This window comes from Heterocephalus glaber, unplaced genomic scaffold (assembly GCF_053883595.1).
Source record: "Heterocephalus glaber isolate CG9 unplaced genomic scaffold, H.glaber_assembly_v1.0 deba00000676, whole genome shotgun sequence".
NCBI lineage: Eukaryota > Metazoa > Chordata > Mammalia > Rodentia > Bathyergidae > Heterocephalus > Heterocephalus glaber.
The window spans coordinates 9,357,484-9,374,115 of record NW_028258156.1 but is presented as its reverse complement, the minus strand read 5'-3'; the positions used below and the strand labels follow the sequence as shown (position 1 = coordinate 9,374,115).

At 38.8% G+C, this 16,632-nt stretch overlaps 1 pseudogene; it reads right to left on the bottom strand.

Annotated features, from left to right (window-relative positions):
- Nucleotides 1–3,523: 3,523 nt before the first annotated feature.
- The window catches only part of LOC101705465 (arf-GAP with Rho-GAP domain, ANK repeat and PH domain-containing protein 2-like), a 28,633-nt pseudogene continuing 15,524 nt past the window's right edge, over nucleotides 3,524–16,632 (bottom strand).

The following is a 16,632-nucleotide window of genomic DNA, read 5'->3' as shown; positions in this document are numbered from 1 at the left end:
TATTCTCTTCTTTTTCTAGGAGTCTGAGATTCTGCATTAGGTTATTTATCTGAGTTCTCTCTGTTTTCCTAATATGGCCATTCACTGCTATGAATTTCCCATGTAGAACTGCTTTCATTCTGTCCCATAGATTCCTATATGTTGTACTGGCATTATCATTTACTTGTAGAAACTGTCTAATTTCTTCTTTAATTTCCTCTGTGACCCAGTGGTTGTTCAGGAGGGTGTTATTCAATTTTCAGGTGTTTGTGGGAGTTTTGCAGTTTCTCATGTTATTGATCTCCAATTATATTGCACTATGGTCTGATAATATACAGGGGATAATTTCAACTCTTTTACATTGACTTAGACATGTCCTGTGAGCTAGCATGTGGTCTATTTTGGAGAATGACCCGTGTGCAGCTGAAAAGAATGTGTATTCTGATTTTGTGTAGTGGAACACTCTGTAAATATCTATTAAGTCCATTTGTTCAATAGCTTGGTTCAGTTCTAGAATTTCATTGTTAATTTTCTGTCTAGATGATCTATCTATTTGTGATAGTGGGGTATTGAGGTCCCTCACTACAACTGTATTAGTGCTTATTTTGTTTTTCATGTCCATTAATATTTGTTTTGTATAGTTGCGGGCATTTGTATTTGGTGCATCTATATTTAGGATTGTCATCTCTTCCTCTTGAATTGTTCCATTCACAAGGATGTAATGACCATCTTTGTCTCTCTTAATTAGCTTTGGTTTGAAATCTATTTTGTCTGCAAATAAGATTGCTACACCTGCTTTTTTCTGGGTTCCTGTCACGTGGAGAGCCATTTTCCAGCCTTTTACTTTTAGTCTATGAATTTCTTTTTGAGTTAGGTGTGTTTCTTGTATACAGCATATTGCTGGATTTTGCTTCTTAATCCATTCTGTCAGTCTACTTCTTTTGATTGGTGAATTGAGGTCATTAACATTGATAGTTATAATTGAGAGATATTGACTCATCCTTGTCATAATGTTTTTCTGTTGTTGGCTCTTATTTCTTTTCCCCCCTTTCCCTTTAGTTTCTTACCTTGTCTGGTGGCTTCCCTCTGTTGGGTCTCATGGAGTTGTGACCTTCATTGCCTTTTTCTTGGATATTGCTTAGAATTGTTTGGAGTGCTAGTTTGGTGTTCATGAAATTTCTCAGGTGTTCTTTGTCATGGAAGTATCTAATTTCCCCATTGATTTTGAAAGATAATTTTGCAGGATACAACAGTCTAGGTTGGAAGTTATTTTCTTTTAGGGCTTGAAATACTTCACTCCAGGCTCTCCTTGATTTGAGGGTTTGTGTTGAGAAGTCTACCATGATTCTGATGGGCTTTCCTTTATAGGTGATTTGTTTCTTTTCTCTAACTGCTTGTAGGATTTTGTTCTTCTGTCGGGTTTCTGGGATCTTGACTGTTATATGTCTAGGTGTAGATTTTTTTGATCATGGCTGGGTGGAGTTCTATATGCCTCACTTATCTGTATGTCCAATTCTCTACCTCTGTCTGGGAAGTTTTCTACTAGTACTTCTGTGAACAGTTTTTTTTATTGCAATTGTACTTTCTCCTGTTTTTTCGTGGACTCCTATCAGTCTTATGTTATTCTTCCTTGCATCATCTAGCAGCTGTTGAATTGATTTCTCATGGTCCCTTACTATTTTTAAGAAATCTCTGTTTTCATGGTCCTTCACTGCAATCCTGTCTTCTATATCTGATATTCTATCTTCAGATTCTCTTAATCTGCTCTGCATGCTTTAAATGGAGTTTTTAATCTCCTGAATATCTGTTTGAATCTGTTTCATGGTTTCCATTTTTTTCTTATGCTGGGCATTCCTGGCTTCCAGCATGCTTCTGAGCTCAGCTATTTTTTTTTTATCAGTTTCTGTTCTAGAGCCTCTAATCATGTCTTTCACTCTGCTCACCATCTCTGTAGTTATCTGGGAGATTATTTCTGTTTTGAATTTTTCTAGAGCCTCATTCATCTGTTTTGTTACTTCCTGTGCTATCAGTTCAGGGTGTCCAGGTGGTTGATTATCAGACTTTTCCACCTCATTTCCCCCAGAAACTGCCTTTTGTGGGGTGGAAGTCTGGGTTTGTGACTTGCTTAAATGCCTTCTCATTTTTGTTTTTGGTACTGCCCTTGGATTAGTTCCTGGGTTGATATTTTGAAGTTGTTTATTGTAAGTATCTTTGTTGATGTATTTAGAACCCTTATGGAATGATTGGTTCTCAGAGGTGTCTTCCAGATATAGCTGGTCTTTAGGTTTTGAGTCTCTAATGGCTCTGAGCCTATCTCATTTTCATTATACCAGGAAGGAGACTGTTTAGATCAATCAAAACACCTTAGCCCAAGTCATACAATCAGCAACACCATAGCATCAAATACCTCTTAGATAATGACAATTTGTGGTAGTTATTAATCTATCACCTTTAAAAAATAAAAGGCCTCCTTCAAGGTGTGTCTCTGATGTTACACTAGACAACGTGAGCAGCAGTGTGCAGTTATAAGTCAATGAGTCTCAGTAAGCTGGTCCCAGACCCGTGAGATTCAGGCAGATTTCTGGTTGCAAGTCCCAAGTTGAGCTCCCTGTCCTCCTGCAGGGTTGCACTCCGCAAGTTTCTACTGTGGGTTTTAGCTGCTCTTCCCCTGAAGAAAGTCCAGTTTCCGATAGGAGCTGATGATTCCTCCAACTTACCAAGCACGGTGGTCTGGTGGGCCTTTATTGCAGAGATTCCCTTCACTTTTCCAGTGGGCTTGTTTTCATCAGGGAACCTGAGACAGGCGCGTTCTCTGCTGTTCACTTCTGGCACTCGGGACAATGGCTTTTATGTCCCCCTGTGCCTCTGTAGTGTGTAACCAAGTAGCTGCACAGCCAAAAGGCCAGCGGCCAGGGTGGGGGGGTGTTGTTGGAGGTGCCCGCATGGCCAAGCCATCAGCTGGTGGGCCTGTCAGGGCAGGGGCGGGGGGGGGCAGTCCTCCTCACCCTGTCCTGGTGGCTGGTGGCAAGTTGGTGGAGCAAGCTGGAGCAAGCAGGACCCGGTCAGCCTGCAACCGCTTGGCCCCACTCCAAACACAGCATTTTATACAATACAGTAAGTACAGTCTGAGATTTCTGCTTATAAGTTACCCACTTAGCAGACTATTAGTGTTTGGGGGGTACCAGGGATCAAACTCCAGTCCTTGCACTTGCGCAGGAGGCGGCGAAACCGCTGAGCTAAATCTCTGGCCCCTAGCAGACCACTATTTTAAAAGGGTTGACCACTTAAGAGTAACTCAGTGCTTTCTTACACAAAGTTAATACAATTGAACTTTACAAGTTTAGTTCAGAGCAAAACAAAGTTAATCTTACACTTAATCACATATATACATATTTTATAATGCTCTTTAAAAGTTTAAGTTTAGATAGACACATTTCTTAAATATAGACCAAGTTTGCCTATAAACTCATGAATTATTTTATAGTTTGGTTTCTACTTTACACACACTGTATACAATATTTAAAAAAATAATTTGTGGATCAATTCATTTTACTTCTTTCTGTAAAATCTGTTCACCCTGTAACTGTTTAGGCAGGGTTCTTGACTGCTGTAGAACCACACTAAGTTCAATTACCTTCGATAGCAATTTATGATCTGAGTCCAAGGTAGCCTTGTTATTCCTGTCCTCAGCCTTCTTCAATGTCTTTAGGTCCTTCTGGCCTTTCTGTTGCCCCTGTTGGGGCTCAGCCTCTGTGTCCTCTAGACAGATGAAACTCCAGTGTTTTCTGGTCCGACTTCGAAGTTTATCGTCTTTGTGCTCCAGGCACTGCCCCACGATGGAGGCTCTGTCCTTTAAGCTGGGTTCCATGGACTCTCTCATGCTTTTCACTGAGTCGCAGCCTTTCAAGCTCTGCTCTTGCACTCTCAATATTTCTTTGGGCTTGGGTTGCATTTCTTTCGTGCTGAATGGGAATTAGAGGTAAACCTACAATTTGGGGATTTTTGGTTATTGAACATTTTGTTCCTTTCCAGTTGGTGGCCATATATCATTTTCATGCTGGGCAATAAAGGTACTGGTCATCCACTCCATCTGGGTTTGCAAACTATCACAACACAGGTGCCAGTGATGTTTTTCAGAGTATGCGGTCAACTCTCAATTTGTTGGAGGCTTCATTTTCTTTTTCACACCAAGATAAAACGTCCCTGAACTGAGAGGAAACATTTTGTCATGTTTACTGCTCTTTGGATCCTTGTAAAGAAAGAGGCATCCATCTTGTAGAACAAAATATTGGTCTTGAAATGTATTTCCAGACAGTATTTTAGATGGCTCTTCTTTGATTTTCAAGACTCCTTGATACCTTTTCTCTGTAATGTTTAATTGTGTCAACAGCTAAGAATCTCTTCACCACCAGATAAGCAGAACTGGGTTCAGCTAATGAACTCCACCGAAGCTCCTGCTCCAATACATCTTCTGTGTAGTGAAGAGGACACTTTAGCTCTTCATTTTCAATGACTTCAAACGTGGCCCATACATCATCTTTTGTAGGACGGATATTTTTTATTGCTAATATGTCATTAGTTAATTCTTCTGCTTCCATTACAGGAGATATCCGAATTATAATACTACAGTCTTGTTCCTTCCTTTCTACACATACTCCAATTAACAAATCTCCAGCCTGGGAAACTTGAGTGTCTTTCCACTTGGTAATAAAGCTATTTTCTATGTCCATTTGCTTGACTTGGTCTTCTTTAAGCTCAGTATTTCAACATAATTATTAATTAGGTCTTTGATCACTTCTTCACTAGTGTGCCCTTTAGTTTGAAACAAACGTGATGAAAACACCAAAGCCAAATTATGGGCATTCATGTGATTGATTTCTGAGCATTTCTGAACCCTGTAAAGGTGTTCAATTATAGCTGCAAGGGTTGCATGGTTGACCCCTGGAAGGGTACATATAAATGCTCCATACTTTTTAATTCTTTCCTTGTCATCCTGTGTATCTAAGGCAGAGACCCAGTATGGGTAGAGTTCTTAAGTGAGAAGTGCATCATCAATGTCAGAGAGAAATCTCTTCAGCACACCTGTCACATCTTCAAGCTGATGCTTTCCAGCCCTCAATTTAAAACTTCTTGCATCCTTCTTGAAATTCTCCAGTTCACTTATGTACAAAGGATCGCCCTTCTTTTGAAAGATATATTTGCATCCCAAACTATACTGTATAACAAATGCTATACAGGTGTTCACAATAATGGTCACGTCATTTTTGCTGAGCTGCTGATCCTCTAATGCACTACCATCTATACCTGCTGCTTTTTCAATTGCAATATGCCAGACCGTGAAATCCAACTTGCTATGCCCATGGATGTATAATGTTCTCCCTTTTTCTACTAGGAATAAGACATCCAATTTTTCCACATTTTGAACCATTGTACTGGTTGTTAGCTCTTGTGGTCGTCTTAAGTGCATTCTATCTTCTTGAGCTTCTTGCATTTGAAGGAAAAAAACGCAAACTAGATTTATCCAGAGCAAACCAGCCTTTTCTCCATTGATATAGGGCATGGCAGTCTTTGCAGAGCAGTTGACCAATCAAATCATAATTGCTTTCTGTTAGGTTTTCAGTAACAAAGGGAACAAAATGCTTAGCTATAGTCTCTGTCCATTTTCTTTGAGCTTGAGATGTTTCAGCTCCAAATAAAAACACACGCTCTGAGGGCAAGTAGATCTCAAAGATTAAAAACAGGCCCAGTATTTATATAGAAGTCTTCTTTGTGTATAGCTAGGCAAATAACTTCACTGATGTTAATGGTGCCATTAGGTGTAGTAGACTTATCATTTTCATAGTAACTCAAGAAGCCTCCTTCCAAAATACAACACTTTTTATTTCTCTTCAAGTAGTTTTTTTCTCTGAAGATACTTTAGAAGCAGAAGCAGAAGCTTGATAGAAGAAGTCACAGAGGAATGTGGCCTGGGCGGGCTCTTGACTTAGCCTAGTGTCAGAATGAATATCATGTTGAGGGAAATCTGAGAACTTGTTATGGTACAGAAATTCCATCTGCAGACTCTGTCCAGCTTCTTGGCCAACAGATAGGGAGTACTGTGCACAGGATCTCCAGTGCCACACATGACATCTGTGCCACTGAAGAGCAAAGCCATTGTTTCCAGCACATCTGATTTCACTACAGCAGCACACAGAACCTCATTTAATTCTTCTTTGGTCAGAGAGGCCAAAGAGTTTTTCTGAATTTTCCTTCTCTATATTTCTGAGTAATAAAGATTTTTCTCTTTTCTACTGGTGAGTCCATATGTAATTCTTCATCCTTTTGAAGGTAACTAGCCCCAAAATCATTTGCTCTTTTGTTTCCAATGACAATAAAAAGCTCTATGAGTTCATTGCTCCAAATGCTGTCATCCATTTTCAGACTTCTAACCTTGGAATCTTTTGGTTCCAAAGATCTATGTTTTCCTGCACATTTCTTACAGATGACAACACAGAGATTGATGGACGCCCAGTCAGGATCTGGGGCTTTACAATCTTCACAGCTCCTGTTGGACTCATTGAACCAAATCTCTCAGCTACTTCATAATCAGAGAGTTTCTGCTATTGATTGCTGCACACCTTCAATCCAGTCTTGTTTCTCTTTTTCAGACTCGGCTGTAAAGCTGAAACTCCTATAGGGAGTGATTATTTCAAAAGACTATTTCACAGTTCGATCCACTTGCCTTACATTTGCTACGTTCATAGGAATTATGGTAATACCAAGTCCACTCTTAAAATCCTGTTCATTTTTACAAAGCCACACACTGCTTCTCTTTAATACAGTAAAAATTTTGCCTTTGTACCCTCTCAGTTCAAGATATCCACATTTCTCAGGTGCAACAGCTGCTTGAGACTAAGAAGTAAGAGACTGTGACTTCAGTGCATTTAACAGTATGCTGATCCAGTCATTCCTCTTCTCTTTTTTTTCTACTCTAAACACAAAAGTTCTTTGTGTTGTAACAACTTCAAATTTGTTGTCTCCTTGAATTCATACTGTAGATATAGCAGAAAGGGGAGTTATTCCTCTTGAATACATCTCCTTTTCATTATTGTAGTAAGAAATGCTAAGGCCATCAAATTTCACCCATCTCTTCTGAAACATACGTTTTCCTTGAGGAGAGAGCTTGTCCAACCTTCCTGATTTAACCTTCATTGTAGAAGATCCATAGAAACAGGCATAAGGAGAGATGGCATTTGAGGAAATAGCTGATGAGTCTGCATTTCCACTTGTTGAGCTTAAAGACTAACTGTGCCTATTAACAGGGTTCAAATTTAATGCTTTATGAGTTCTAGACTTAGGTGGTTTTGAATTTTTTCTTCTTAAACTCTGAAAGCATTCTTCTATGGTTGAGTATTCTGATTCAGAAGCAGAGTCTTGCAAGAGATTGTTTTTGTCTTCTCGAGATATCCAAATGTCCTCTACTTTGTCTTCACTTATTTTGTCCTTTCTATTTTCATATATGCTTGATTTGATTGAAAAAGAGTTCGTTGAAGTTCTTGCTTCCCCCTTGAGTCGTTCTTTGTGGGTCAAAAATTCATTCTTTATAGACCTCTTCTTGGAATTTTCTAGTCTCTGGAAGAGAAAGGTCTCTCCATAAGGAAAGATGGAAGGTGAATTCTCCTCGTTTGAATTTGACAGTGTCACAGATTTTCCAGTTAAGGTTGTTCTCTCACAGAAGTAGCGCCCTGAAATTCCTTTTGATGCCCCTGGAATATCTGGAACAGGCCGGTGTCTCTGCAGAAAAGATCCAGATGGCCTTGAAATGAGCTTGCTACAACTTCTCATAGATGACAGGACTGGTGATGATGCAACATACAAATCATTTACAACCATTTCTCCTTGAAACTGAAACAATGGGGAAGGTAGTGATCTTTCTAATAAGCCATTAGTTCCGTTTCCAGAATATGCTTCTGGTGTTGAACAGTCCAGGGAAGAAAGGCATTCAGGGTCTGCATTAGGAAGGATGCTGAAGTTTTCTGATACCAAATCAACTTTTTCTGTTTGTTGTTCTTTAGTTGTACAATCCATAGGCTTCTTTATAAGCAAAGATTCTATTTTACCAGATGATAAATCATGAGAATCCAAATTTATGTGTGGTTCTTTGGGAAAGTGCCCAGTGGCCCGGCCAGCCTGGCGTACCCGGGCAGGGCCGAGGGGCGGGGCCGAGAGGGAGAGCGGCAGGCGCCCTCGTGTCCCTCCCGCCCTGGGCTCGGTGCGGGCCTGCTGCGTCCTGGCCCCCGGCTACCCCTCTTCGTCTGCAGCCGACCTCGGCAGGCCGCGTGGGCGTCGCTGTTCCTCCGGCCGCCGCACCTGGAGGCGGGGAGCGCGGTGAGCCAATAAATTTAAATTTAAATAGCCACACATGGCTGGTGTTTACTATATTGGACATCACAGGTGTAGAGAGTTTGAGGAGGAGGGGCGATAGAAAAATTTAAAAAATAAACAAAGTAATTGATTTTTAAATTTTGATGAGTTCGGTGGAGAAAGTAAGCAGGATGATTTGATTAGGGTTGGGGACGGCAACATAAACCAAAGTAGTCAGGGAAGTTTGCTCCGAATAAGTTCCATTAAAACCGACTCCAGAGTGAAGGTAAGACTAGTTAAGAGCAGGGAGAACATCCTAGGCCTGAAGAAGTGACTCAAAAGCCCTAAAGACTTGACTGTGTTTAAGTTCCCAGAAGCAGATCTGGATTGGTTAAATTGCCATGAGCCCGGAAGTCGCATGTCATGTGATGCTGTGGAGGGGCCGGAAGGGAGGACCAGCTGATGTGGAGTTTACTAGGTTGTAATTAAGGGTACAGATTTTACTCTAAGTAAAATCCAAATCTATAGATAACCTTTAAAAAATAAAATTATCCTATAAAATACTTATGTCCAAGGTTTAATTCAAAGATGAAGTGAAGGATAATATGAATGTTATTATTTTTAAAAGCCTTATCTACAATTTAGTTTATAACACACCTTATATTAAAGAATTACTGGTAGTTATGAAACTGTCTTAAAGATTCAAAGATATGTATTTTTAAGATATTGGCAATGAAGATGGCAAACAACCTGTTCACATAGACTGTCCACAGGGAGAATGATAGAATCAAGGTGATTTATCTTTAATCTTTTGTGAAACTAATTTTTAATATCTTTCAGGGCTGATTTGCTTTGGAACACAAAAAGGAATACTCTTTTTACTAGATGTGATACGGTTTGTATCTCCTGGAAATGGAACTTGTTATACAATTGGTCTACAGCTGGTTTTCCATGGAAACATCACTGCATCAGAAAAACATAAAAACAGGTGCTCTTGAGGCATAACGGAGAATCCTAGCCTCCTTTATCAGCCCTCAAAATACTTCTTTTAGTTTGGGTTTTTAAAATATTAAGATCTTTGAGTTTGTCAGAAAAGCTGAGTTACTGATGCAATCGGTTCAACACAATACCTCTCAGAAGTCACAAATGCGTTTGGGCTGGCACATGAAGAGGGTCATAGTACCCTTGTCTCCATAGAAACTACATAACCTACCATGGCTGTCTGACCGGATAAAGCATAATTCATGATACTTTTAACATTGTTGGTTGAAAATAATGCACCAATTAGGCATCATAGAATGCTAGGAAAAACTGATAAAGAATGCTGCTAAAATAAGTAAATTGTTAAATTATGTAGGCGACACCGATTACTAAAGCCCTATAATCTGTCTTTGTTGTAAAATTTGAAGTGATAGTATTTAACATCTACTTCAAATACACAGAGTTTTAAGACTTCCAAATCCATATTTTTAAATGATGTGGAAGTTTCAATGTACCTAGAATATAAATTATCATTTTATTTTATTATTTAAAATTACAAATAATAAAATGCAAGACTAAACTGTCAAAAGAAATACTTAAATTTCAAGTTCATATTTCTTGGTATTTTCTTACTATAGAGGTTCATTTAGTACATGAAGTATAAGGGAGAATGGAGAAACAGAGAGAGAGAGAGAGAGAGAGAGAGAGAGACCTTTACATACTCACCAGATTAGTTTGTGCTTATGAAGATAGCAAGCCATCGTTTTCCTCAATAAAATATTTTTGGAAGGGTAATGATATTCCCCTAGTGAATTTCATAAATTAGAATGGTAAAAAGAAAATCAAGCTTTGTTAATGAATATAGAACTATGATTGTTTTAAACCTTCAAACCAAAAGCAAGGCATGGCTTTTGTCTTAAATTTAGAATAAATTGAAAGCATACACTGATGTTCTTTGTTTCAAATACACTTTGGAACCCAGCAGACATTCAACCTAGTTAAATTATCTGAATGGATTTTTGGGGAAGAGAAAGGAGACTGTTCATTTTAATATACCTTCAGAAATATTTTACTTCTTGATGATGACAGCAGCTCTTGCTGACAACTATTAATACATTATAAACACCCCATCAGAGTTATATAAAAACATGTCAGTTTTAAAGAGAACATCTTTGACAGCAAATTTTCTGATTGTGAAACAGCTGTGCCTTCAGTACAATGCATTAAGTAGTTTATTCCTTTTAGATAGTTAAATTGTGCATGAAATGTTGCTGGCGCAAGGGCTCCAAATCTGGCCTGATTAGCGAACATCTGTTACATTGGAAAAATTCATGTCTACCCTAATTAGCTGTCAGGCTGATGTACATCAGGCCTGATGGTGAGGGATCCTGTGCTGTTTAAGTCACACAGGTTCTTCTCCTCTCCCATCACCTGCCCTTTCAAATCTCTTCCTTTCATGTGTTGCTGTAATTAGAGATGGTTGGACATACAATGGAGCAGGCTACGGTCAGTTATAGTCCCATCTGTGCAATTTTTTTATTCCCAGCAAACTTGGGAGCCAAGAGATGGAGTAGTTCTACAGCAGTGGTCTAGGAGACCTTTAGGTCTATGATATTTAATAATCCTGGCTCCAATAGCTTCACTGGAAAGACTCGTCCAACCCTGAAGGCATCCTAGCTTCTGAAGAGCTGATCTGTGTTTTGTGTTTTAAACAGCCCAAGCTGCTTTTGAAACATTATGGTGTGCTATAAAAGTGACATGATATTGTATAATCAGGTATGAGGAAGAAAGGACCAGAGAGGAAAAAAGAACTGAATGTTCTGCAAACTTTCATAGCTGAAAATTGGCAAGAGCCAGCTATGGGAGACAATTGAAACCAAAAGGTCTGATTTTATTGGGTTAAATAGCCCAGTATACATAGGGCTTTCTAGTGCAAATAAAAACTTTCATTGACCTGAGGATGGGCACAAATCATAACGTCCTGTTTGAACAGAACCTTTCCAATAAACTGGAAAGTGCAGTTTGAAGTGTTCCTGAGCAGATGAAATCTTCATAGGCTCTGTAACAGCCTTTCATTCAAGAGCTGAATCGCCTGAGGCCAAATTCAGATTCAACCTGAAAGATTAAGAACATATAAGATTACAATATCAGGTTTTATTAGAGTGTGATTGGATGTAGAAAGAATTTAAAAATCAGCCTTTTTCTGACTTTGTCTCATTCTTGCAAGATAATTCAAGTTCAGGATTATTATTCCCAAGCATATTTGAGGTGCAACTACAACATACAATAAAATTCAGTACGTGAGAACATCTTTATGAAATGCTTGATGCATGAAGTTATAAAAGGGTGAACTCACTCAGAGCATTCAGGAGTTTTGGGTGAACTCACCTAAGACCCCACTGAGAATTCTGTTGTCTTCTTACCAACACTCAACTCAGACTTGTATTCGTTGATCTCGATGAGGTGAGGTTTCTCTCTCCTCCCTCTTCTTTCTTAGCCACTTTCAATTTGAAATACTTTCCCTGTCCATCCAAAGCATACAGAATGAAATATTTAAATACAGTCTCAAATACCAGCTTTGCTATGTCCTCAGCAGCCTGGCTTACAGGAAAGGTCAAAGCTTATTGAAAGAATACACTCTCTGCTGTGGTTTTACATACATTATCTCCATTTTCTCCAACAACTGTGATGTTTTACATTTCTTTAATGGTACTTGCCATTTCTACACTTTTATTTAAATATTTGTTTTCTATAAGTTATGCCTTATCTCTTACGCTACTAAGCTCTTTAGAGACAGAGACAAGATATCTATTAGTCAAATTGTGGTGGTGCACAGTTGCAGTCTCAGCACTCTGGCAGGCTGAGTGAGGCCGGAAGACCTCAAGTTCAAACCTAGCCTGGGTGATTTAAAGAGGCTCTGTCTCAAAAATTAAAAGTTAAAAGGGCTAGGGGTATAGCTAAGTGCAAAGGGGCCCTGGATTCAACTCCCAGTATCACAATACATATATACATACATGCATACATGAATAAATAAAGAAAAGAAAGACAAAGTATTTATTTATGTGTCCCATAAACTATAGTTCCTTCACAAGGACTCAATGAATGTTTGTTGAGCAAATGTAATCTGACCCAGATCAGAAGGATTAAAAAGTAGCTATAGGCCTCCAGGGAATGTGTCTGCTTTGACCAATCTCCTATGAGTTGCAAGACCCACAGCCGTCTCTAGCTGCCTGGAGATAGCTACTAAACACCAGTTGGGAACCACTAAAGGCTACTTTAGAGACTTAAGGTCTCTTGTAGGTATGAGATGCTCTTGGGAAGACCCATTACAGCAGAGAATGGGCTTACTCCTCTCAGTGGAGACAAGTAGAATTCCAGAGGCATTGAGAACAGCCTGATTTCCCGAGGTATATGACCCCTGAAGGACTCCTGAGAGTCCCTGTTTGGGGGCTCAGAGATGTTCTGAGGCAGCCTGGGCTGTGAGTTTGACTTCCTGTTCCCTTCCATCTGGCATCCCAGGGTAGCCCTTAGTTTCCCAAATTAGTTTCTAAGTTTATCAAGAATGATGGATATAGGAAATACTACAAGAACACAGATCTTCTTAACTCTATGTATTTAAGAGACACTATAAATAATTCACATTTTTGAAACATGTCCCAGGCCTTTGGAATTTAATTTTGTGGAGAAATGCTCCATTAGTTGATTTCATCATTGTGTGAATATTGTGGAGTGTGCTTACACAAATTAAGATAGCTACAACATCACTAGGCAACGTATATTTATGAGACCACCATTGTATATGTGGTCCATCACTGACTGAAGATATTCTTACATGGTGCTCAACTATAATTCACCCAAAGATAGAATTTCAATGTGATCCATTTGACTTCAAAAAGTACCTTTTGAGAGGTTGTTTTCTTTTTTGACTGTAATTTTTCTTTCTTTTTTTTTTTTTTTTTGGTACTGGGGATCGAACTCGGGTCCTTGTGCTTGCATAGCAGGCAGCGAAACCACTGAGCTAAATCCCCGGCCCTTTTGACTATAATATTAAACATTTCTTGAATTTTTAGCATATTTTCAAATGTTTTAATATAGATTTCCTCATTTAAATATAGTGGCTCTTTTCCTTTTTTATCTGTGGATACACTGCACTTAAAATGCATAGAAAAACCCCCACAAACATAGGGACTTTTAGACACTTACCAGGTTAGATTTTCTGATCATCATCATAATTCACAATAAAAACAATCACCTCATTCATTCTGGCCCATGATTTTTATTTAAAACATCTACTACCTGCCCTTTCCAATTCTATATGCTTACTGCACACAAAAATTTCTGTAAGATTTTATTATCTTCATTTTACAGATGACAAAATGTGGACTCAGAGATTATGTGATTTGCCTAAGGGTACACAGCTAATTAAAAGCAGAGCCAAAATTCATCCCATATTTGACCCTAAAGTGGCTGTATAACTTCCACTCAAGGAAATGTTTTTGTATATTTCAAATATTTATTATTTTTTAAAAAATATTTTCATTTCATTTTCTTTTTTAAATACTTTGAGGTAAATAAATAAATTTATTTATTTGGGCTAAATGGCATTATTTCCCAAAAAAGCTATGGCTTTGATGCATTTTTCTTACTTGGTAAGAGCAAGTCCAATCAAGTGGCTTTACAATAATTCACACCATGTTTTATCCGTGTTACTATATTTGATTGTGCACATTTTACTAATGTAAACATGCAGTTCAATCCAAGCTAGAAAAGACTCTGAAATCTTCTCTTTGGGAAACTTTTTTATCTTTTAAGTCCAAGTCACTGAGGACTGGAATTCACTAAATTCTAATCTTTGAGATGGATCATGCAGACTAGAAGGGATGTTGAAATAGCTTTGATAAGTGTGACACTAAAGGATTTATGATCATATAGTAGCTGTGTGTGATTTTGACAAACTTGATAAATAAAATTGAAAGGCTTTTCCTGCAGTTAATAAAGAGTCATACAACAAAAATATTTACTATGCACTATGCCAGCAACTAAATTAACCAGTAATAATTGTTTTCAGTGGTACCAATCAACAGCTGAGGAAAAAAAAATCCCACAGGTCATTATATTTACCAAAATTAACTCTGGTTTCTCCCTAACCTCTAGTATACCACCCCCCTCAAGCATCCTGAGTTACACACACACACACACACACACACACACGCACGCACACATGCTCACGTACATGGTGAGGGGGCAAAAGCTAATTTTTTCAGTGTTTGTTTCTTTGGAAGCAATCTTTCAAACTTTTGAATATTTTGTATTTGTGAGATAGCAAATATCTTATTGCTATTCCAAGCCTGTAATTTACCTCGAGACTGCTGATGCCACCCTTCCACAGAATCACCCCAGTCGTGTTTTAGATGGCAGCAGAAGGTCACTCCTTTTTGTAGTGACTTACACTCTGTGTCTGTCAGAGAATGGAAATGAAATGCACATTCTTTCAGGCCACCTAAACCTAGGGAAGGAATCACCACCTTCTTCTGCAAGCTTCACAATGCAGAATACGTAAGCCCTTTAAGAGAATTGTGTGGCTCCCACAAAGGCTAACCTCTCTCCTTTCAGCAGGGCTATGAACTTATAGAGTGAATATGGCCAACATTGGGTCCCAGTTCACTGGACAATGATCTCACTATCTGGGGAATGATCATCATTGGGTAGTGGTGATGACAGCCCCAGAAACTCTATTAGCAGGATACTGCTTAATCACAAGAAACATGCTTACAACTTTTCCTTGGTGCTGACACTATTGCAGAGGAGTATTGTATGTAGGGGCAATAACTTCTTTTTCTTTCCCTTTTGATACCAGGGATTGAACTCATTACCTTGGACTTGCAAGGCAGGTGCGGTGCCACTAAGCTAAATCCCCAGCCCCTGGGGGCAGTAACTGCTGACAGAATGCAACTCTGCTAGTGATGACAGGTCATCTGGGGAACAATCCTAGAATCATGCGTCACCACAATACATTAGGTCCCAGAGTACGAACAAATTGGAGTTCTCAGGCCAACTGGATTCCCTTTCAAGAAATGATTTTTCTGAGGGCCAGGGATTTAGCTCAGTGGTTCTGCCACCTGCCTCGCAAGCACAAGGTCCCGAGTTCAATCCCTGATACCAAAAATCAAAAAAAAAAAAAAAAAGAAATGATTTTCTGCAGACCTGCAAGGAGCAAAAGATGAACACTCTTATACAGTCACAGGAAAAGCTGGTATGGGGCAGAGGTGCTCTTTTTGCAATGAACCTTTTCACTAATAATGTTTTTCATAATAAAACTTTATTCTTAATCGTGAACATCTCATCTCACATACCACCATGTCTGATACTGTATTTCTTTGCTGGTGTGGGAATCTCAGGGTCTGGCAGGGTTGTTCATGAGGACAAAAAACTCTTTGTCCTTAAGCCAAAAAGGGAAGACAGACCCTGTGTAGATAAAGCCCTGAAATAACTCTGTCAGCCAATATTGAGATGAAAATTAAACTTAGATTTTCTGACACTCCACTCTTGTTCTCTTTCCATAAGATCCTCCCAGTTCACTGAGAAATCATTAGGTTTACAGTATAAGCCAATTCTCCTTGAAGCCTGACAAATTTATGGCTTCACCAAACATGGGTGCCAAAACAGAAGTTATCTATTATTTTCAAGGTGTCTAATTTTTAGCTGGGAATACATTGCTATAGACATGTGATGGCATCTGTAATTCCAAGTAGTCCTTCAGAGACATCCATGGATGTTTTTTAGAACCCTGGCTCAGATAATAAAATAGGCTGTGTTCCGACACACTGTACCTCACACTGTGTAATGGCTTTAGACATAAATCTGGAACATGATTTACATTTGAAAGCACCAGATCAATATTTGAGGAGGGATTATTTTTTATCAACTTGGCTCTAATTCTCTGAAATATAAAGTTATTTTTTAAATGTCAGGACCAACTACACCCACACTGGCATGAAATGGCTTTGTGGAAAAAGTTAAAAAAAATTAAACGTAAATTTTGTGTTGACATAATCCAGGTTAAGTCTGAAAAAGAAAAATACTTACTTTTGTAAAATGAGAGGCTATTTTATCACTCAGAGAATGTCACATCAATTGTAAAGCCATCAGCCCCAAGGTTTGGTGGTGATTGCTTCATATTTACTGTTAGTCCAGCAATGGGGATGGTACTTTTACAGTCTTTGGACAGACTAGTGAGTGTGACATTTAAAGTGTTGATTTTTGCAGCACTTATGTTAATTGTTGTAATTTTCCTGATGAACCACCATTCTGGTTTCCTGATGCAGCCAA